The sequence below is a fragment of the Leptonychotes weddellii genome, chromosome 3, assembly GCF_054177405.1.
Source record: "Leptonychotes weddellii isolate Sample4059 chromosome 3, ASM5417740v2, whole genome shotgun sequence".
NCBI lineage: Eukaryota > Metazoa > Chordata > Mammalia > Carnivora > Phocidae > Leptonychotes > Leptonychotes weddellii.
In genome coordinates this window covers 13,901,515-13,923,817 of record NC_138371.1, presented here as the reverse complement: position 1 = coordinate 13,923,817, position 22,303 = coordinate 13,901,515, and the positions used below count along the sequence as shown (strand labels likewise).

The 22,303-nt window shown below is 42.2% G+C and overlaps 1 long non-coding RNA gene across 1 annotated transcript; it reads left to right on the top strand.

The window, feature by feature from the left end:
* The first annotated feature begins 11,743 nt into the window (after positions 1 to 11,743).
* On the top strand, positions 11,744 to 21,846 carry LOC115944374 (uncharacterized). Its single transcript, XR_014143365.1, has 4 exons — positions 11,744 to 13,067; positions 16,702 to 16,749; positions 19,131 to 19,252; positions 20,786 to 21,846. It is a non-coding gene; the product is annotated as an uncharacterized LOC115944374 (long non-coding RNA).
* Positions 21,847 to 22,303: the final 457 nt, after the last annotated feature.

Genomic DNA, 22,303 nt, shown 5'->3' with positions numbered 1-22,303 from the left:
ACCCAAATACCGAAGGGGTACAACACACCTGGACACTCTAGGGAGAAACAGAATAAAAGCAGAAGGAGTTGGAAGGGAAGCATTTACCAACAAGAAGTAATCCCAGTAAGATGCCCCTCATGTACTGGAAAGCGTGTCGCAAGGGCCAGGAATCTGCCTTCCAACCCCTGCTCTTTGTGTACTGTGCTAACTCACTTCATTGTCGTTCGTTTCTGTTTATTTTATTATCATTGGCTTAACTTTCTAAGAGCAATAAGAAAGGGGGGGAAAGGAAAGCAAATTACTGAAGTGGGTTTGGAAATGGGAAAGGTTGTATCAAGATGACATTTGAAACGCTGGCCCAACTTTTCCTTTGAATTGCATAGTTAAGATCACAGAACAATATGGGAAATGAGCCAGATTACACGGTACATTAAAATAAACTAGAGTTATTTCCTCAACCCCACAAAGTCGGCAATGCCACGGACCACTGCCTTTCCATGAGATGGAGAAATCCTTCCCATCTTTTGGAGAAGTTCTATTTTAGTCCTTGGAAAGCAGATTTGGATTTCTTTATTTTCTTTGTACTTCTCTCCCTTGTTAACATATTCTGTAGAGCATAAGGCCTAAACCTCTTCCCTTTGGCTGGTAATATTGTGAGTTGGAGCAATGCATTGTTTCAGGGTTTTCAAAGTTCATCAGAGATTGGGTGTTTTCCTGTTGTAGAGGAGTTAAGTAGCATATTCCAAAAGTTTCTTTGCAAGGATGTTGGTTTTATTTTTCCTACGATGAGAAGCAGCCTAGTAGTTTCGACCAGTCTTAGACAATTAGGTTTCTTTATATCCCATATGCATTAGAAACATGAATCACTTCAAATTAATTTAGTATCTTTTATTTAGGTTGGCTTTTGAGGTCCATAATAACTAAAAGAAAGCCAACTGATATAAGACCCAGCTGCCAAAAAATTATATTTAAAATTAGAGTTTTCTTGCTTGCTTCTCTCTGGTAGGCTTTGAGATGTCTCTTCCTGCGGAATGTTTTTCAGTAGTCATTTTAAAGCTACTTTAAAATCATTCAGTCATAACTGAACATGGACAAGACTTCTTGTTAGTTCAGTTGGTCCTAGGGTCAGCTTCATAGAGTTTCAGGAATTATTCATTCCTACAAGCAAGGTTCATATCCTACCCGCTTAAACTAAAGATGGCAGATGAAAAGTACGTGCTCTTTTAATTAATGAATAAATGTTTTGTTTATTAAATAAAGACAAAAGAGTATCAACTAGACAGCTTTTTATACTCTGGCAAGCATATCATATACATTAAACTATGGAGAAAAAAGGATTTTTTAAAATAAGGTGGGGTACATTTTATTATTATATTATTGAAATTGAGAACTTTCATTTGCAGATTTTATGACATAGAATGTAATGTGTCTATTCTAGCTAAAGCTGAAAGTTTTCTCTGCCTTCAACAGGTATGTATTCATATCTTGTTTTCATTTCTTAAAACACTGTTACAACTTGGACATTTCCCCAGTGTTCTGAAAAACAACTTTGCCCTCTGGGCTCACTGCTCTGCACTGGAAGTAGTCCTTCCTTTTTCATGAAAGGTAACACATATTTGTAGCTTAAATGTTTTATCTGTCAGTTTCCTGACTGTAGAATTTGACAGGTGTGTCAGCGTTCTTTCCTTTTGTCCTCTCTATACCTTACAATCCAAATTGCCAGTGTTTGTGATGGTATAACATTCTCAACCACATTGTGGGTCTCTGTCATTTGTCACAGAGATTTACTCCATTAGACAAGAGGTTCCTCCACAAATCTTTCCTGAATGATCCCAAATCTATTCCTGGCTTCTGGTGCGATGACCAAGGGGATCCTTGAGCCATATGCCTAATCTCTCCAAAGAGCCTTCTGTGTAATTGAATATGATGATCTTTTGGTCCTTCTCAGGAACTAGCAAAAGACTGTCTATTTTTCCCAAATTACTAATGAAGAAACCAAAACTTGGAGATACTATTAATTTATTATTATTATAAATTATTTAATTTAATATATAATATATAAATCTCTCTCAGTCCACCAGAACCACACTGTGGTCTTTGCCATTCCTCTAATAACAGAGCCTCAGTCACCTCAAGGTCATTGCTGTTCCCATTGCCTAGAACGCTCTTCCTCCAGGTATCCATTGAACTGAAGGATTTCCTGGGGTTGGGACTAAACTGGGAGAGTCCAGGCAAACTGGGCAAGTTGTTTATCTAGCTTGCATATATGCTCTACAAAGGCAGGAGTCTTGGTTGCTTATTGGGGTTTCTGCAGCCCCTAGAAGAGGCATATGATAGATGCTCAGTAGATATTTGTCACCTGAATAAATGAATACTATGCAGAGTCCATCCTGGCAAGGGGAGGCAGTTGGGACAACTGTATGGAATTTCCAGAGGCAGCATCCAATTATCAGAGCTGATGGTGTTGGAGGCACAAGATGTACTGTTTGGGGTCTGGTGGTGATGTGCTGATTCAGCTTATGCATCAGCTTGACTGGGTTGAGAAATGCCCAGATAGTGGTAAAACATTATTTCTGGATGTTTTTGTGAGGATGTTTCTGGAAGAGATGAGCATTTGAATCACAAACTGAAACACAGAAAAGCTGGTGGGGGGAGAGGACAGAACAGAGAATATCTCAAGATCTGTGTGACAATATCATTCAGCTTCACACATAAGAAATGTGATTCCCAGAAATGGGGGGCAGATAGAATGGGGCAAACAAATGTGTGAAAAGATGTCAAGAACACTCCAAAATGATGAATGATATAAATTCACAGATCCTAAACTCAAAGCACGATAAGTACAAAGAAATCCACATGTAAGCACAGCATAACCAAACCAAAAATGAAGGCAAATCTTAAAGGCAGGCAAAGAAAAAGACACATCACATTCAATACAAATAGTGGACACAATACAAATAGTGGATGACGTCACCAGAAACAATGGAGGCCAGAACACAATCAAGTGACATCTTTCAGGCACTGAAAGATAACTGCAAGCTTTTATCTTGACTGCCAAACTCGTGCTATCATCCACAGAAGCCCAATCTCGCCAACGTCATTGCTAGGTGGTTAAAGCTGGAGTAAATCAAGAGATAGGATGAGCTCGCAGAAGTAGAAAGAGAAACTGAGGGCTTGAATAACACTCACAATTTTGGCAAGAGGGGAAGACCAATAAAGGAAATAGAGCAAGTAGAGGTACAACAGGATTGCTCATTTCAAAAAAAAAAAAAAGTGTGCTCTTTGCATGTTGGGCCGGGCAGCTCCCCAGGATGTTTTGCATTCTTAGCTCCAGTTATTCAGCCATTGTAACCACCAAAGTGATGGCCATTGCTCCTCACGTTTTTGAATGCCCCTCCAGGCACTCTACTACTGGTTATGGCAGGATTTCCCAACCTTGGCAATATTGACATTTTGAGCTAGAGGGTCCTCTGTTGCTAGGGGCCATCCTGTGTACTGTAGGATGTTTAGTCGCATCCTTGGCCTCTTCTTGGTCAAGGTCAGGAGCACCCCTCTCCCACTGTAATAACCAAAAATATCTCCAGGCATTGCCAAATGTCCCCTGGGGGCAAAATCCCACCTCCCTGTTGAGAACCACTTGGGTATAAGGTAACAAAAAAACTGAATCTTTAAAAAAAAAAAAAAGGGAATTGGAAACAAAGAGGTAAAGGAGAATGTGTAAGGAAAATAAAAACACTTTTCATATGGCAGTGGACACTGAAGTCAGAGTGTAGGGTAAACAGAGAACAGGCTGAGTCAATAGGCAGCAGCAAAGGAGGACACTGAATCGGGAAACTGGACAATGGAAGAAATTGGGAAGATACCAAACTAGGCAGCAGGATTCACAAGGTCTTACTTTTGTAGTGGAGAACTTTGAAACCTCAAAGGCAGAGGGAGAGAAGCTGATAGAGAAAGGGAGCTCGAGGACAATGCTGAAAGGGAAGGGGACATAAGAGCCAGCGACACTCAGGCTGCATGAATGCCACTGACACACAATCAAGCACGGAGGTAGATACTGTGATGTAGGTATTCTAGAAAGCGATGTTTCTTCTGAAAGTCATACACCCTTCTGTAAACATAAAGCTTCTATCCCTCCTTTAGGACCGAGACATGTGAAATCAGTGGGTGGAGCTCTTCACTTTGTTTCTAATCTACATTTGGCCATGTCCCACCCAGACTCTAGGCTGTGTGCTTCCTCCAACCCACTGCAGCTCGAGAATCATGGATTTGCAGCATAAAGGAAAAATCAGTTCTCACTTAGAGACAGCAACTAATAAGATGAGGTAGAGGAGGAAGAGAAAGGGAGGGGTAGGAAGGGGGGGGGCAGCGAGGGAGAGGGAGGAGGAAGATGGGAAGTGAATGGAGAAAGAGAAGGGGGGAGGGATGGACAAGGAGCCGGTTAATACATTCATTCAGTTGAATCCTAGTCGTCTCAGCTTCTGCCCTTGGTAGTTAACTTATAGGAACCACCCCACTCTTGATAGATAGTAAGAAATAGAAATGTATGGAAGATAAATCCAAATTGGGTTGGGAGAGCCAAATCCCTACCTCATTCCCTATACTAAAATAAATTCCACATGGATCCATATTAAACTTAAAAACTGAAATAATAACAGTGCTGGAAGAAGATGTGGGTGGATTTTTAAAAAATAATATGAGCATATAGAAGACCTTTTAAAGCATATTACAAAACCCAAACCAATTCCATGATGGAAAAACATTGCTAAACATGACCATATAAAATTTTAAAGTTCTGCATGGCAAAAATAACATCAAAGTAAAAACATGAAACGGGGGAAATTTCCATACGTACTATGGAAAAAGAGCCATTTTTGTGATAGTACAAAGAATCCATAAGCAACTGAAAAAAATATATGGAAAAAATAGAAAAAAATGAGCAAAGGAAAATGATGAGACAGTTCATAACAAAGGAGATACGTTAGGGCCATAAACCCTTCTAATTACAAAGAAGCAATTAAAGTAATGAGATGCCCTTTTCACCTACCAAATAGGCAAATATTTAAAATGTTGATAATGCTTAATAGCAGCGATTGAGTAGGAAAGGAGTTTCATATGTTTTTAGAGGGCCTTGAAATTGGTGACGGCTCTCTGCAGGATAATTTTGGACTATCTTTCAAAATTAAAAATGCACAACCCTTTGACCCAGCAAGTTCACCCCCAGGAGTTGATCCCGAAGACGTTAAGAGACGCTCTGCACCAAGCTGAATACCATAGAATGCTCACTGCATCCTGGTTTCTGAGAGCTGGGAACAGCTCCAGGTGGCCAGCAATGTGGGCTAGTTAGATAAATGATGGGATTGTTTTCCTACATGCAAGCATTACTGACGAAAAATACCCGCGCTTTAAGAAGCAGTCTACTACCTTGACAAAAGAGAAAGTTCAAGCGCTCCGGTGAATCTCCATCTGGAGAGGCCAGAAGCTGCAGGCTGGGACAGGGTGCAGGAAGGAGGGTTTGGAAGCCCAGCCAATGGAGCCACCAGAACCAAAGAGTGCGTCACTGCGAGAAATGGTCTCCAAAGGGGATGTGTGAACCAACAGCAAAACTGAATCGCTATTGATGCTGATTCCTCTCTTTGGAGCCAGGACTTGTCCTAGAGAGTGAGGCAGTGCTTAGCACAGGGGAGAGAAGGCAGAATGGTGCAGTTAGCAGATAGCCGGGGTGGAAAATCAGAAAGACCCAAAGAGCACCACCATAATGCCCAAGCTCAGCTATTTTAATAAAGAGTTTTATTTTTACAGAATTCTTTTTTTTTTAAAGATTTTATTTATTTGAGGGAGAGAGAGAGAGAGAGCATGAGGAGGGGGAGGGGCAGAGGGAGAAGCAGACTCCCGGCTGAGCAGGAAGCCCCAGGACTCCAGGATCGTGACCTGCGCCGAAAGCAGCCAATCAACCAACCGAGCCACCCAGGCGCCCCTACACAATTCTTTAAAGAGCACCATGGAGTAGGAAAGCACACTAGCATGTCTCTTAGAGTACATCTCCAGTAACTGTAGGGGCTTAGGATGTTAGAGCAAAATCCATCTGGTTAATTATGCTAGTGTGAACCAGTTTTCATGATTAAAGTCAAGTTTATGTCAGAATGAGTAATTACTGAATTAGTTTCTCTAATATGAGTAAGCTCAAGTGTCACATTCCATATCCTCAAATTATGGTTTGGGAAAAATTATTGTTTCCATAAAGACATTACACAAGAATGAAGTTGGTGAACCAAAGGCTAAATATTTGGAAAAGATATATATATAGTGATATTTGAAAAAGATTTTTGATATTTGATATTTAAAAAGATAGATATATATATCCAAAGTACATTGGGACACCTGGATGGCTTAGTTGGTTAAGCGTCTGCCTTGGGCTCAGGTCATGGTCCCACAGTCCTGGGATCGAGTCCCACATCAGGCTCCTTGTTCGGCGGGGAGCCTGCTTCTCTCTCTGCCTGCTTCTCCCCCTGCTTGTTCTCTCTTTCGCTCTCTCTCTGACAAATAAATAAATAAAATCGTTAAACAAAGTACATTAAAAGGGGTGGTGCTCCTGAGAATCTTGTGTAAATTCTATTAAAACTCAGTATTACAGTTCCCATAAAAGAGACAGATTGCAATACTTCATTCGGAGAGCATTGCACACCTATGTGCTCATACTTTTGCATTTTAAATGAGAGCTATGTCTCTTGCCAGATTTAGTTCAAGGTATTGATTCATACTTAGTTCGATAGTTCTTAGAAGTTTGCTCTAAATATATTTTCTACCAATGAAAACATTTTCTCTTTTTTAAAAGCACAAATCAATAGATGCTTTCTTGGGTCCTATTATTGCTGTTTTTGTGATTCACCCGATGTATCTATGGTCAGGAGTACATTATGGTCAGTACAGAAGGAGAGACTTTTCATTTTGCAATTAAAGCAGTTCTCACTGTGATTATTGTTTACATGCCTGTGTCCTCCTCCCTCCCCAACTCACACACCCACACACCCACGTATATATGGGCACGCACACACACCATCTTTGTAAACCTTGGGCCTTACCTTAACAAGTGCTCAATAAATATTTGTTGAATTAGTGATGAATTGCCCTTTGAGACACCATTTGTTGCCTACTCAATATCCATTCTTATCTCTGCCCTTCTTGTGAAGAAAACCTTGATTTGTTGGTGGTGGTGATAGGTGTCTCTCTCCCAAAGCAAGGGGATGAATTGTGATTGGTCTAAACCAGTGCTGGTAAATTCATTCCCCTTGGCCAGTATTGCTCAAAGGGTGGCCATGTAATCCAGATGTAAATGAGTTTTCTAAGTAGGCTTTCAGAAAACATTTTGCTTTCTCAATATGAAAGATCATATTCAGTCGGGAAAACCCTTTGCCCATCCTTTTCTTCCTGACAAGAAAACATGAGATGCCCAGAGGCATCTTACCATCACTGGCACATGAGGACAAAAAGCCAACAAATAAAAAATGGCGGGAACTCGGAAAGATAAAAAGGACTTACGCCAGCATCACTGAGTGGCCACACTAACTCTGAGAGAAAAATTGCTTGTGCTACTCGGTGTTCAATAGTAGTAGCTAGGCATTCCACTTACTTAATAGCCAAAAGCGTTCCTTACCGACACCACCCTTAAATGTTTATCATTAAAGGACATAGAAGTACTTCAATATAGAGAAGCCATTTCTGGTTCTTCCCACTCTCTCATTTTGAGTATTCCATTAGTTGTTGACTTCACTGATTTTCCCTCTATAGTATGTCTTCCCCAAGTTTGCTTCTACATTAGTTTTCTGTTACTGCATAAAAATTACCACAAACTTAGCAGTCTGAAACGTCAATTCATTACCTCACAGTTCCTGTGGGTCAGGAGTCTAGGCACTGCTAAACTGAGTTTTCTGCTGACGGTTTGACAAGGTTGAAATCAAGATGTCAGCTGGGCTGCCCACACAGTTCCAGCAAAATTCAATTCGTTGCATTTGTAGGACTGGGGCCCCCATTTCCTTGTTGGTCATAAGCCAGGGGTTGCTTTCAGCTCCCAGAGGCCGCCCACATCTCTTGCCCCCTTTCATCTTCAAGCCAGCAATGGACAACTTCTCACACACCCAAACCCTCTCATGCTTCAAATCTCTGACTTCCTCTGTCTCTCTAGACCCAGATTTAAAGGGTTCATATGAGTAGGTCACACCCACCTGGACAACCTCCCTATCTTAAGGTCAACTGATTTGCAACCTTAAAGACATCTGCAGATTCCTTCCCAGCAGTACCTGGTTAGCATTTGATTGGATATTTCGGAGGTGTGTGTACATCAGGGGCTGGGAATTCTGCCCGGCGCACCTTCTGGAGGACAGAGACTGGCTGGGCCTTACACATATTTTTCAACTCCTTATCTTTTCTACCACAAGGTCCTTGTGATGTTTTCCCTCTGTCTGAAGTTCTGTTCAGATGAGTTTATTTCAGTGATTGCAGATTTCTGTCACATACCTGAGGCACAAGTGTGTTTAATGGGCCATCTTTGCAGAGTGTCAGCGGTGATATATCCTTAGTGGATCTGATTCAGCAAGTCCAGAGTGAAGCCAGGAATCTGCATTTCTCCACAGCACCATTGGAGAGTTAGGAGGTGGGGGGGTCCACAGACCACTGGAGATAAACAGTTCTCGACACTATACGTGCCTTGAGGGGACAGCCCATTCTTTCCAGAGCTGCCAGGAGGCACCGATGACCCTAAGTATATAAATCCTTTGGCACATTATGGGAACGCAGTGACTGTCGATCTGTTTCTCAACTATGTGCACAATTTGTCATATAGAATGCATTCAATACATATCAGTTGAATGAAAACTTCAGGTGCATTAGTTAGGAATACTTTTAACTGCAAGGCACAAAAAACCTGACTAAAGCCAGGATTATTTTTTTACCCAACAAGCTGTTTGTAGGTACACCGTTGCTGACGCTGGTTTAGCAGCTAAATATCAGGGTTGTGGGCTGGTGTCTTTGTGATTTTCTCTTTTCTGAAGGATTAAAAAAAAAAAAAGTTCTATTGGAATATAATTTACATACCAGAAAGTTCACCCATTGCAAGCATACAATTCATTGCCTTATAATATATTCACAGAGTCCTGCAACCATCACTGCAATCTAATTTTAGAACATTGTCATCATCCCCCAAAGAAATCCCATTAGTAGTCATTCCCCACGTCTACTCTGCCCTCCAGTCCCAGCCAACCCCTGATCTACTGACTGTCTCTATAGATTTACCTATTCTGGGCACCTCCTCACAGCTATTTTGCAAGGTGTTCTTAGCTTCATGCATTTGGTACTGGGTGAGCCATTTGATATCTAAGAGTCAAACACTGATGTGTATTTTTAGCAACATGATTATTCTTCCTCCTGTATCTGCAGAAGCTGATCTCTTGGCCAATTCAAGGACCCGTTAGTTGACCAGCCTGCCATAGGAGCTCTGCTGCTGTCATCAGACACGGGTTTCTTCCTTTGGCTCATTTTTAGAGAAGCTATACCCTCTCCTAAAGCAACACAAGTCTTACCAAATAATATCTCCCCAAATAATAAATAATATTAGTAGATGATCTACTAATCTAATATTTGTCCACCTAAAGTTGGTACAATGAAGCTTTTCTTCTTCATTTATATTTCTTTTTTTTTTTTTTAATATTTTATTTGAGAGGGGGAGAGAGATTGAGCGCACACTCAGCGCACGCACACAGGCAGGGGGAGGGAGAAGCAGACTCTCCGCTGAGCAGGGAGCCCAATGCCAGGACTCTGGGAGCATGACCTGAGCTGAAGGCGGATGCTTAACCAACTGAGTCACCCAGGTGCCCCATTTATATTTTGAAATGAAGATATTCAGATCCAAATCATCTGAGAAAAAAAAAAGATCCTAATCCACTTTAATGGTGTCATGAACCCAGCATTTAACTACTTGTATTAAAATAAACATACCCCGTGTATGTGACAAACATCCAGTGCTGCTGGCTTCTAAACATAATGGAATTCTTCTTTAAAATATTAAAGCACTGCATGGAGACCTATAACTTCTTAAGATGACAACTGGTTTCACTTTCATTTTTTTAAGACAAATACATGTAGTTCAATGTCTCTGCTAGCACTTAGTAGCTACATATTTTCTAGTTAATAAGTTAATATTTAGTAAATTACTTAGTAAGTTAATATTTAGTAAAATTTTGTCAGTCTGACCTCATAATTAAATTTACTAATCAGAAAAATATTTGAATTATTGTCTAGAATAAGATGGTTTGTTATTTTAACTTCATCCATACAAGGCCTGTTGCTGGCCTCCTCTGTAGATCATGATCAGGCCATTTTTGTTAATCTCTTCCCTCAACCTGTGACCTAACTTTTCCCCTTCACATCGCTCCCTGACTTCCTCCCACACCATTCTGTTTCTGCTTTTCTTTGTGCTGCACCTTCTGTCTTTTGTCTGATGTATCCTTCCCGGATTTCTATTTGTCAGCCTGACATCCCTGCAGAATGGACTAGTCCAATCCTGCCTTCCTCACCCTGTGCTAAAAGTTATTTACCATTCCAGTGCATAATGTTGGCCATCCAGGTGATTTCATAGGTGGCTGCTGGGAAAAGGGATTAAATGGGACACCCCCCCAACAGCAGCTTAGTGGAAAAGAAACTTGTTTTTCCCCTAAAGCACAGGATTGTTCATCAATGGTTAGGCCACTCATGAATTGATAATGCTAGTTAATAATGGATTAAAGTTCTATTTTATAGCAAGTCGGGCGCCTGGGTGACTCAGTCGTTAAGCGTCTGCCTCCGGCTCGGGTCATGATCCCAGGGATCATGCTCCGCGGGAAGCCTGCTCTCCCTCTCCCACTCCTGCTGCTTGTGTTCCTGCTCTCGCTATCTCTGTTAAATAAATAAAATCTTTAAAAAAAATAAAATAAAATAAAGTTCTATTTTATAGCAAGTCATTTAACCTTCCCACTTCTCAGTGTTCTCTTCTGTCAAGTAGAGTAGTAGGAACTTCTTCAAACTTCTCAGTTGCTGTGATAATTAGAGATAATGTTTGTGAAGTGCCACCTTACACCATGGGTTCTCCTGGTTCTGGGGCCTTAGGACTCAGACCAGAACTATACCACTGGTTTTCCTGGCCTCAGCTGTAATCAGGAATCCACACCTGGAATCGCAGGATCGTGTGGTGAGTCATAAGAAGTGGGTGATTCATAGCAAGGTACCCAGAAGCTGCTGGCCAAATATCTGTCGTCTGTGGAACCTTCCACACTAGGCAGCTGATGCCACAGGAGCAAGACGACTCCCGCTTCAAATATCACACCAGCAGCTCCTGCGGGAGGACTCTAAACTGGACCTCTGCCAGGGACCGTGAGTCTGGGAAATGTTGTCTTGAGGCCTCCAACCCTGTGGTAAAGGGAGAGCTTAGAAGGATTCTTTTTTTAAAAAATTCGGAGATGGGACGCCTGGGTGGCTCAGTCGGTTGGGCGTCTGCCTTCAGCTCGGGTCATGGTCCCAGGGTCCTGGGATCGAGTCCCGCATCGGGCTCCCTGCTCCGTGGGGAGCCTGCTTCTCCCTCTGCCTCTGCCTCTCTCTCTCTATCTCTCATGAATAAATAAATAAAATCTTTAAAAAAAAAAATCGGAGAAAAGACATGAATCTATAAGGTGAAATTATATTAACTTCAATAACCAAAAAATTGTTCTCCTTCTTCCTTCCACACAGCGAAGGCCAGCAAAGGCCCACGATTTTAGCTGTGAAGGTGCTGGCAGGTGCTGTGGGTGCTCCTGGCCCTGGACTCTGGCTCTGGCACTTTCTCCTAGAAGCCCGCAAGATGTGGGTGATGTTTACTGTTCATGGGTCACTGACACTAGCACACATTCAACTCTGCTACTCCCCAAAACTAGTCACCAAAGTGAAGGTTAACCGAGTCCAGAAAAGGAAGTTGACTGTTTAACCCAGGCTCGGGAGAGGATTTCGCGCCCACCAAAAAGAGGGGGGCAACTTCCTGTCTCGTATGAATTAAAAGCTCACGTGTGTGGAAGCAATCCGCCAACCAACTGAAAGAACTCTCCAGCATTCTTTCCACGATTCGACAAACCCACAGCTACCAATGACCTCATTTCTACAAATAGTATTTACCCTGGTTCATAAATTCCATTCGTGACCAGAATGTGGATTGATGTCTCCACGGGTATTTGTTACCCAAGTCATACGCTGGTATTTTCCTGAGACATTACATCAACAATAAAAACCACTGGAGAAGCGGTTAGTACTTGAGACTCTCGAACTCACGGGTGACAAGCACTGTTCAGAGATCAAAGTGTGTTTGGTTGTTCCGTCTGCCTCCTGTCATTGCCCTCACTGACCATGAAAACAGCTCTTCTGAACCTCACGTCGGCCAGGCATGTCAGCGTGAGGCCATTTTGCAGTATTCCAACAAAGCTCTGAATCTCACCTCACAGAGCGAATTAGCCAAATGACGACGTAGGGGAAGCTGAGTCAACGATAATGCGGATAGGAAAAAACTGGGGCATCTGGAGAAAACTCTATGATGCTCCAAAAAAAAAGTAGGCTATGGAATGATATTCCCCATGGTTACAGAGGGTTATACCTGGGCTCAGAGAATTAAGAGAATTGACCGAAGACTAAATGAAAGGCCTGGATTTGAACGAGGGATATGCCAGATCATTCTGCCTCCCAGAATTACTGGCAATAGGAGAGGGAATTCAGTAAAGAAGGCTATTAGCAATGAGAAAGCATGATGAGCAAAATTATAAATTAGCACGCTGGCTAATTTTTCTGGGGAGATAAGTGTTATTTGAACAAGACAATATCCTTATTAAAATTGCCAACGTGTAAACATACCCTCAAGTGAAGTTCCACAAATGTCCAGATGGATGAAATTCAATCAAGGAAATTCAAATACAGGATCACTTACTGATTTGTTACCAGCTATGCTTAAGGAAGGCGAGAAGATTTGGGAGCCACATTTATTACTAGATTTAATGACACAGCTGCCTGTCCTGTCTCTTCTACTGCATTCCAGATTCCTTCAGGTAAGGGATGGGGATCTCTTTTTGTATCAACCATTGAGAGACGGTATTCCAATGGACAGCATTGTTAATGAGCAGCATTGGCCTTCCTTGATTTACATGCAGTGACTGTAAACCCAGATGCTTCAGGGACCAAGCTAGCAATGAAATGAGCAATGAGGAAAGGATGCAAAATAATACAGAGTGAGGAGAACTGTAGAAAACCCCAGCATGGTGCCCCATCTAGAGAGAGCAGTAGATATTCAGCTCAGGTAAGCGTTGCCAACAATGAATCTGGGCCCAGTGATATCAGAGTTTCCAGTTTTTAAAGAGGGGCTAAAAATGTCTATTGTCCATACAATCTTCTGATTTTTTTATTTACTTTTTATTTTTTATTTTTTATTTTTTTTTAAACTTGTAAGTCAGTTTCACTTTTTTTTTTTAAAGTTTTTATTTATTTATTTGACAGAGAGATACAAAGCGAGAGAAGGAACACAAGTAGGGGGAATGGGAGAGGGAGAAGCAGGCTTCCCGCTGAGCAGGGAGCCTGATGGGGGGCTCAATCCCAGGACCCTGGGATCATGACCTGAGCCGAAGGCAGATGCTTAACGACTGAGCCACCCAGGCACCCCCATCTGATTTTTTTAAAGGTTGGCGATTAAGTCCATTTTTAAGATCACGGCCAGATTCTGAAGGCTCTCGAACTCACTTCCTTAGCTCTGACTTTTTTCTGTAGACTGTGCTCAGGGAGCCTGTCTGCTGAAGCCGGGCCGTAGCCCTGATTCTGAGAACCTATCCTGGCAAGCCTGAGGCTCGGGGCTTTTGGAGAGAGTGGGTGCTGGTCCTGTGTGCTCAGGCCGGTTCCAGATTGGTCACCTGCCCATTGTAGACATAGAAATACAGATGCTTGGGTTTAAAGGATCGTTATTAAGCTGCCCTCAACAATAAAGAACATTGAGAGCCTGAGGGATTCTATGTCCTCCCCATTTTCCCCCCTCACTGCCCAAGGTCCTTCTCTCTGCAATATGATGTATTAAATTACCCAATTGAAAACCCAAAAGCCTCTAGACCTCATGTTCAAAATTTTTTTATTGTCAATCAGGTGAGTGTGACAGGGGAATGGTTACCTGTGTGAGAAAGACGAGCTTGTGATATCTGGTGGTTTGTGGGCACTTTTCCATGATTGTCACCTCTTGGTATAATTACTCACAATAATCTCTTTTATATAAGTGTTTTAGAAACCACTTCTCTCACTAGCCAAGCCAGACCAGTTAGAAGAGGTTTTTGTTTTTGTTTTTTAAGATTCTATTTATTTGACAGAGAGAAAGAGAGAGAGCATGAGCAGGGGGAATGGCAGGCAGAGGGAGAGGGAGAAGCAGACTCCCTGCTGAGCAAGGAGCCCGATGTGGGGCTTGATCCCAGGACCCTGGGATCATGACCTGAGCTGAAGGCAGACGCTTAACCGACTGAGCCACCCAGGCACCCCAGTTAGAAGAGTTTTGAAAGAAAAACAAATCTTTTTAAATCACAAGAGTAATTCATGGCTATGAAAAACTGAAACAAATCCCAAGTGCATAGAGTAAAAACAGAAAGTTCCTGTTTGCTCCTCTCTAATGCCAGGAGGTGTACATTAGCACGTGGGTGTTTTTATCCCCGATCTTCTGTTCTTTTGTATGTGCACACACAAGCACATGCACACACACACACAAATATGTATTTTGTGCATTTTAATATCTTAAGGGTAAATAGCAAAATGCTGTACATACTGTTCCATATTATTCTGGGACCTGCTTTGTTTATTAGACACTGTGTTGGAGGTGAGTATCTGTGAAGTTTTCCAACCAACTTTTATAAAGCTTGTAGATGATTCATGAATATATGCATGAAGTATAACTAAAAATGCTTTCCTTGAATTCAGAAGCTTATTTAGAGGCTTTAAAATTTTGATAACCAAGTGGGATATTTCTACCCAGATCTATGTAATACATAGTCTTAGAAAGTGTTATGTTAGCTGAATTTGTACATTGAATCGTATTATAAAATGTCCAGGAAACTGGTTATTGGAAATAATTCAACAATGAGTGATATACATAGGGAAAGCTCTTTAGGAATAAAAATGACCATCCCTAATATGCCACTTGTAAAGAGTCAAATACAGTTTTTTTTGTCTTACGTTGGAGCACTCAGTACATGAGCTTGACCAACCCCAGTGCAAGCCTGATGGAATTGGAAGAAATTACTTACTTTTCTTTATTTGATGTTTTGACATGTTTTATCAAAGCATAAGCCAAACAAAGAGAAGGACTGAAACCTCCTTGGTACGAAAGATCTCTCCCTTCCTTTGGATTCTATACGTAGGTATAGCATGCTAAAATTTACACTATTCCTCATAAAGTCTTCAAAATCCACCAAAACTTATTAGGAAAAAAAAAGTATTTTTTATGATATGGCTTGATTCAACTGGATTCAAACCAAGAAGTCCTGACTGAAATCAAACTCTTAACCAATACTCATGCTTGTGAGAGCATGTGCACGGGACCATTCTTCAAATATCTGCTGCAGGGGAAATCCAAGACCCTAGCCTTCTTCTTACTGGTTGCCCTCTTTCTGCCCTCCTGTTTGCAGGAACATCACCTGTAACTGTCTTCTTTTAAAGCAAGGTTTAAGCTGATATTTCTCCCAAGCCGAAAGGGTTTTTTCCCCTCCTAAGAGAATTTATGTTTGATGATTCGTTGAAAATATCCAAACAGAAAAAATGGTTTTCATTAGTTAGAAGAAAAGAGTAGCACCATGAACAACACAAGATGGGGTCTGTGCTTTATGGTTGGTTCAAAATGTTACTGAACCGGAGAGCCCATGGAGCCTAGGGCTTAGGTCAAGTTATCAACAAATGCTATGTCTCTAGTCTGCTGAGGCTATTAATCATACTTTACATAGTGTATGTACAAAGATATACATTAGCATTAAAAAAAACCCTGCCAGCAATCAAATTCATAAGTAGCAGTTTGCAAATTCTGAAAGGGTGGTGTGCCAAAAGTTTGCTTGGATCTCAGAATGCATTACCCATATAAAGTGACTAGATTTCCAGCAAAGCCCAGGAAGCAATTTGATTCATTTTGAGGGGAAATATTATTGGTAGAGTCACTGAATTCCAGAATCTCTTAGGAAGCCCAGATGGTGTTGCCCTCTCCAACACCCCAGGGGGCTAGGGCGGAGTGGGGGTTTAGGGAAGCAGGGTGGGGACCGGTGGTTTCCATGGCAGCAAGAAGCCGCCTCCAGCAGCAAGAGGTGGGTGGGGCCATGGTGATGCCCTGCCAGGGGACAGAAAGGTGGGAAACTGTTCAAGTCTGAGTCCGAGAGCCTCAGTTTCCGTGTTCTGTCAATTCCTGGATGTCTGAGTTGGGCCTCTTCAGGCCATGAGTAATAGAAATGGGGAATCCAATACCAAGGATTTGCGGATGGCACAGGAAAGGACCTCACAATGACTGCAACAGACACCATCGAACTGCCTGGGCGGGGTGGGGGAGGGGGGGTTGTTGCTCGCCTTGCCTGCTTCCCTGCACACCTGTCTCATTTCTTCCTCACCAGCACATGGCGGAGTTGTCTGCTCCATGTCGTAAGCTCTGGTTTCTAAGTTTTCTTCTCTTTCGTTCAGCAGATGCTGCCTGGGGTCTTGGAATCCAAATTCCCAAAGAGGAAGCATTTGGTGAGTCCCAATCGGGTCAAGTGTCCAGCCCAAGGCCAGCCGGCTCTGGCTCAGGGGGGCCAGGTCACATGGCCCAAACATGACTGCTGGCCTCCCCTCCAATTCATCCCTCTGCCTGCCCATGGGGAGCCAGCCTGGGCGCAGACCCTGCACAAAGTATCTAATACATTTTATAATTTGGGGAAAAAAATCACATCTCAGAGCCTCACCTAAAATGGAGAGAAAACCACTTGCCTCTCAGAGTGGTAGAATTTACCTGCAACAATTTGAAAATGAGTTGTAAACTCTGAAAGCTCTAGAAATGGTGAGATTTTACTCCTAGTCTAGGTCACCTTTCACTGAATGAGTATATAGTGAGCACTTCGTTCACATGGGAACGCTTTCTAACACAAACACAAAGATAGTAAAGACAAATTCGGGGACTAGCATGCTAATGTAGTAAGAGAGAGAGTATGTTTTGGAGTCACATTGGCCTGCACTGAATCCTCCTTCTGCCACTTATCAGTTGTGAGCTTTGGACACGTTTCTTCTCTCTGAGCCTCAATCTTCTCGTCTGTAAAGTGGGAGTATTACTCCTTATGACAGCCTACATGGCCCTATCGGATCTTGGTAGGGCAGGCTCCTTCCTTTTCTTCAGGTCTTTACACAAATATCCCTTCTCAGAGGTAACCTTCTCACCTAATATGCCTTCCCCCTTCCCAGCACCTTGCTCCGTACCACAGCACTTACCCCTCCCTAAAACTACATCTTACTTGATTTCTTATTAGCTATGCTCCCTACTGAAATATAAGTTTCATGATCCAAGGGCTCTGTTGTTGTTGTTAAACTTATGTAGGCCCCAGCCTGAAACAGTGCCTCCTCTTAGTAAATGTACATACTGTCACACAGGGAGAACCCCGTGCGACAACAGAGAGATTGGAGCGATACTCCCACAAGCCAAGGGCCACCAAGGATTGCCAGCAATCACCAGAAACAAGGAGAGAGGCACACCACAGATCCTCCCTGTGAACCCCCAAGAAGGAAACAACCCTGTCCACACCTTGATTTTCGACTTCTGGCCTCCAGAACTGGGAGGGGATAAATTTGTGTTGTCTGAAGCCATCCAGTTAATAGTCATTGGTCACAGCAGACCTAGGAAACTAACACAGTACTTATTCAATCCATGGAGGTTATCATTATTTGTGTTAAGAATGTAGCTCTCACTACAATAACCTCAGTAGACAAGGCGAGCAGTCGTCATATAACTGCCTTTACTGGGATTCTCCACCGCTCTGAGAACACACCCACCCAGTTCACCTTGGGTTGGACAGGTTTTCCAGACCAGGTTTAGTCCCTTTCTCTACCCGCATGGTCATCCTGTGGGCTTCCAAAGGTACTCCGGGACCAGAATCAGCTCTGTCTGGCGCCTTGGCCAACACTGGACCGGAGCTGCCTGAACATGACATCCAAGTCAAGAATAGCATTGTTTGGAAGCACCCCAAATGTTCATCAGTGGGTGACTGGTAAAATATAGCTTCTCTTCCACTGATACAGAACAATCTCTAATTATATCATAAGTAAGAGAAGCAAGACCAAGAACATTATGTAAAGAATGTGACCATTTGTATTCAAAAAAACAAACAGTAGATTCACATTTGCTTGTCTATGCAATGAAGTAAAATTCCACTTGAGAAAGTCCTTTAAGAAATCTGAATTACTGACATGGGCCTGTGATGACGCTCCCACCCCCCACCCTCCCCCACCCCACCCCCGCCGCGCAGCTTCTCCCTGCCCCCACGTACCATTCATCTGATAGCCAGCCTCCTCAGTCATTGTCTGGAAACACAGCTTTTCTCAGGTTCTTCGTTTGCTTTCCAATGGCTTTTCATGACCTCAAACATCTACCACAAACTTTATAATCTGCCATTTGGGGCCCCCTGCTTACATAGGGACACAATTTCTCTTTCTCATGTCACTCCCTTACACAGTCCGGGAACTCTCCCCTCCAACCAAACACAAGTGCTCACTGACCCCAGACACAACAGCCATTTCTATTTTACTGAAGGGTTTTGACAAGAATGCGTGTTGACTTTTGTCACATGACTTTTCTGCATGTGTCCAAATGCGCTTGTCCAAGTTTCCCAGGGCTACAGTCACAAAGTACTACAAACTGGGTGGGTTCAAACAATAGAATTCTTTAACTCACAGTTCCGGAGGCTGGAAGCCTGAGATCTGGGTGTTGGCAGGGCCACCTCCTTCCCAAACCCCTTTGGGGAGTCCCTCCTTGCCTCTTCCTGGTTTCTTGTGGTTTGCCAGCCATCTTTGGCCTTCCTTACAGCTGCGTAACTCCAATCTCTGCCTTCATCTTCAATGGTGTTCTCCCTGTGTGCCTGTCTTCACAGGGCCATCTTCTTAGAAGCACACTCGTCACATTGGATCAGGGGCCTACGCTACTCCAGTGTGACCTCATCTTAACTAACTACACCTGCTGTGACCCTATTTCCAAATAAGGTCCCATTCTGAGGTACTGGGTGCTAAGACTTCAACATATCTTTTGGGGGGAGGGGACACAATTCAACATATATAACAAATCATATGACTTTTCTCCTTAGCACTATTAATACAATGGATCATATTGGTGGATTTTTTTTGTTATTTAATGATGCTTGTTCATGTTATGACTGGAACCAGTCTCACTTAGCCACAATACATTCTTTTATAAATGGACTTTGGATTTCAGCTGTTGATATTTGATATTTGATATTTGATTTTTGAACCCTACTCATAAGTGAGAGTCTTCTGTTTTTTTCCTTTTGGTGCTCTTTCAGTTTTGAGATCAATATCATAATGGCTTTAATAACAGGAATTTTGAAAAATTCTTTCTTCTAGAATAAGTAGCTTTGAGATTATCCATTCTTTAAAGGTTGGGTAGAATTTCCCTGTGAAACTATCTAGGCTAAGTTCTTTTTATGGGGGAGAATTTGAGCCCCTTTATCTCGGTCTGTGATAATTGCCGTGTTAGACATTCTTTACTGGGGCCAATTTTAGGTAAGTTGTTTCTTTCTAAAAAATTATCTATTACATCTGCATTTTCAGATCTGTTTGCAGAGGGACATGGGAAGTACCCTCTAAAGACTTTTAAAATTTCCTCTGCTTTTGGTGATTATTTTTCCTTAGCATTTCTAATTTTAAGCTTTCATCTCTTTTCCTTTTATTCTTTCTTTGTCATACTAGTGGTTTTTCGATTTTGTTAATTTTTTCCAAAGACTCTTTTTGGATTTATTTATCAGTTTCATTGTTTTTCTCTTTTCCAACTTAATAATTTTTGCTTTCAGTTGTCTTTAAGGTGGCAGATTTGTAAGGTAATTCTGATCCCAGATTTGAGAATTACAGCTGTGGTACATGTAGTTTTTTACTAGAAATTAGTCTTCTGATGCCCTAGGTATTCCATTACACATGTTCTCATGTCATTGCACATTTTTTGTGTGTGTATGTGCATCTTATTTCTGCAACAGATGGAAGCTCTTTGAGGCCAAGGCTCTGTATCATATCTGTTTGGGATGATAAATATTGATATTGTGGAGATGAGGTTAGAAAGTTAATGTAGGTGTGAGAACCTATAGTAGGCAGTGTCCAAAATGGCCCCTGGTAATCCAAACATCCTACTATTCATGCTCTTGTCTTTTTTTTTTTTTTTAAGATTTTATTTATTTATTTGACACAGAGAGAGATAGCGAGAGCAGGAACACAAGCAGGGGGAGTGGGAGAGGGAGAAGCAGCCTTCCCGCCGAGCAGGGAGCCCGATGTGGGACCCGATCCCAGGATCCTGGGATCATGACCTGAGCCGAAGGCAGACACTTAACGACTGAGCCACCCAGGCACCCTCATGCTCTTGTCTTATACCCTCTCCCGTTGAATGTGGGCTGGACCTACAGACTGGCTTCTAGTAAGGAGACGGTGACAAAAGTATTGGGGTGTGACCTCCAATATCAGATCATAAAAGACGGCTACTTTGTCTTGCTCTGATTCTGTCTCGGATTCTCTCTGTTTGATGAAGGAAGCTGCTGGGTTGTGAGCTGTCCTATGGAGACACCCGTATGGCAAGGAAGAGAGGGTGGCCTCTGGCTAATGGCCCACAAAGACTGGAAATCTACCAACCACCACTTACGTGATTGTGGAAGCTAATCTATCTACTCCTTTAGCTGAGCCTTGAGATGACGGAAACTTTGTGAGGAACCCAGAGCCAGAGGACCCAGTTAAGATGCTCCTGGACTCCTGCCCCACAGAAACTTCAAGATAATAAATGCTCCAATTTTAAGCCACTATTTGTGGGATAATTTGTTATGCAGCAATAGATAACCAATACAGAATCCCAACCCTGGATATGTCTTGATCTAGGAAATATTGCCAAGTTGAAAACTGAATGGTTTGGTTGAAATGTGGAAGTGACCTGCTCTGTAGAGAGAGAACTCTAAATCAGAATTTAAAATAATGCAGTTAATACCAAAGTTTTTCATTTAAAAGGCATTTTGGCATCGACTTCTTTTAATTCCTCATTTTGATTCAACAAAGAGATGACAGGTTTCCCTTTGAATTTACTTATTTTTAGTGCTTTCTTTAAAAAAAAAATTGTATCTGCACATGAGTATTTAGAATGTGTCAAATTAAAGACAGACTGCCTAGATAAAATTGGGCAGATGATGGGTGGAATTATAACATAGATTTATATTTTACAACATTTAAACCAACATTGGTTTGATTTCCATACCTGATTGTCCACCAAAAATCTGTCCTCCCTGCTTTCACAGAAATATAGTTAAAGCTGGACATAGGCTGTCCTGCTAGAGATAATATTTGCAAGCCTGTCTTGGGCCATGTGACTGTGTTCTTACTAATGGAACCTAAGCCGCTGCTCAGGACACTCAGGGATTTCAGATGTGCCCATCACCCAGCTTCAATCATGCAGAAGACGACAGTGACCTTGGGCTTGGTCCCAGGGGGGGTGGGGCAAGGGTCATGATGAAAAGAATCTGAGTTACTGTGTACTGTCATGGAGCAGGGCCTCCTACTAACCCAGACTTCTCACCTTGGAACTCTTATATGAAAGGGAAATAAAAAGCTGTGTTCTTTAAGCCACTAGATTTGGGGTCTCTTTGTTACAGTAGCTTAACATTTACTCTAATGAATACTTCCATTGCCGTTCCTTTAAAATATGTCACTTAGTAATTATTATATATACACAATTAAGCAAAGTACAAATACCTGGATTTCTGCCCTGAGGGTGAAGGAGGGGAGCCAGTAAAATCTATTTCTCCCAGGCATGGCTAGTGTTAAACTGTCCAAACAACTACAGGTTATTTTTCCTGAATCAACTTTATTTATTAAATGCATGACTTCAGGCTACCTTGTAACTTCTCCACTAAATGTTATGCTAGAGCAGTCCTTCAGCCTACCACTTCTCGAGGACATTGATTTTTGTTAGATTGGTTGCGAAGTTTATGTTCAGAACATCAGCCTGTGCCCTAAAAGAGAGGATCAGGGGAAGCATGCGGATCACTGCCAGAAGTCACTGCCT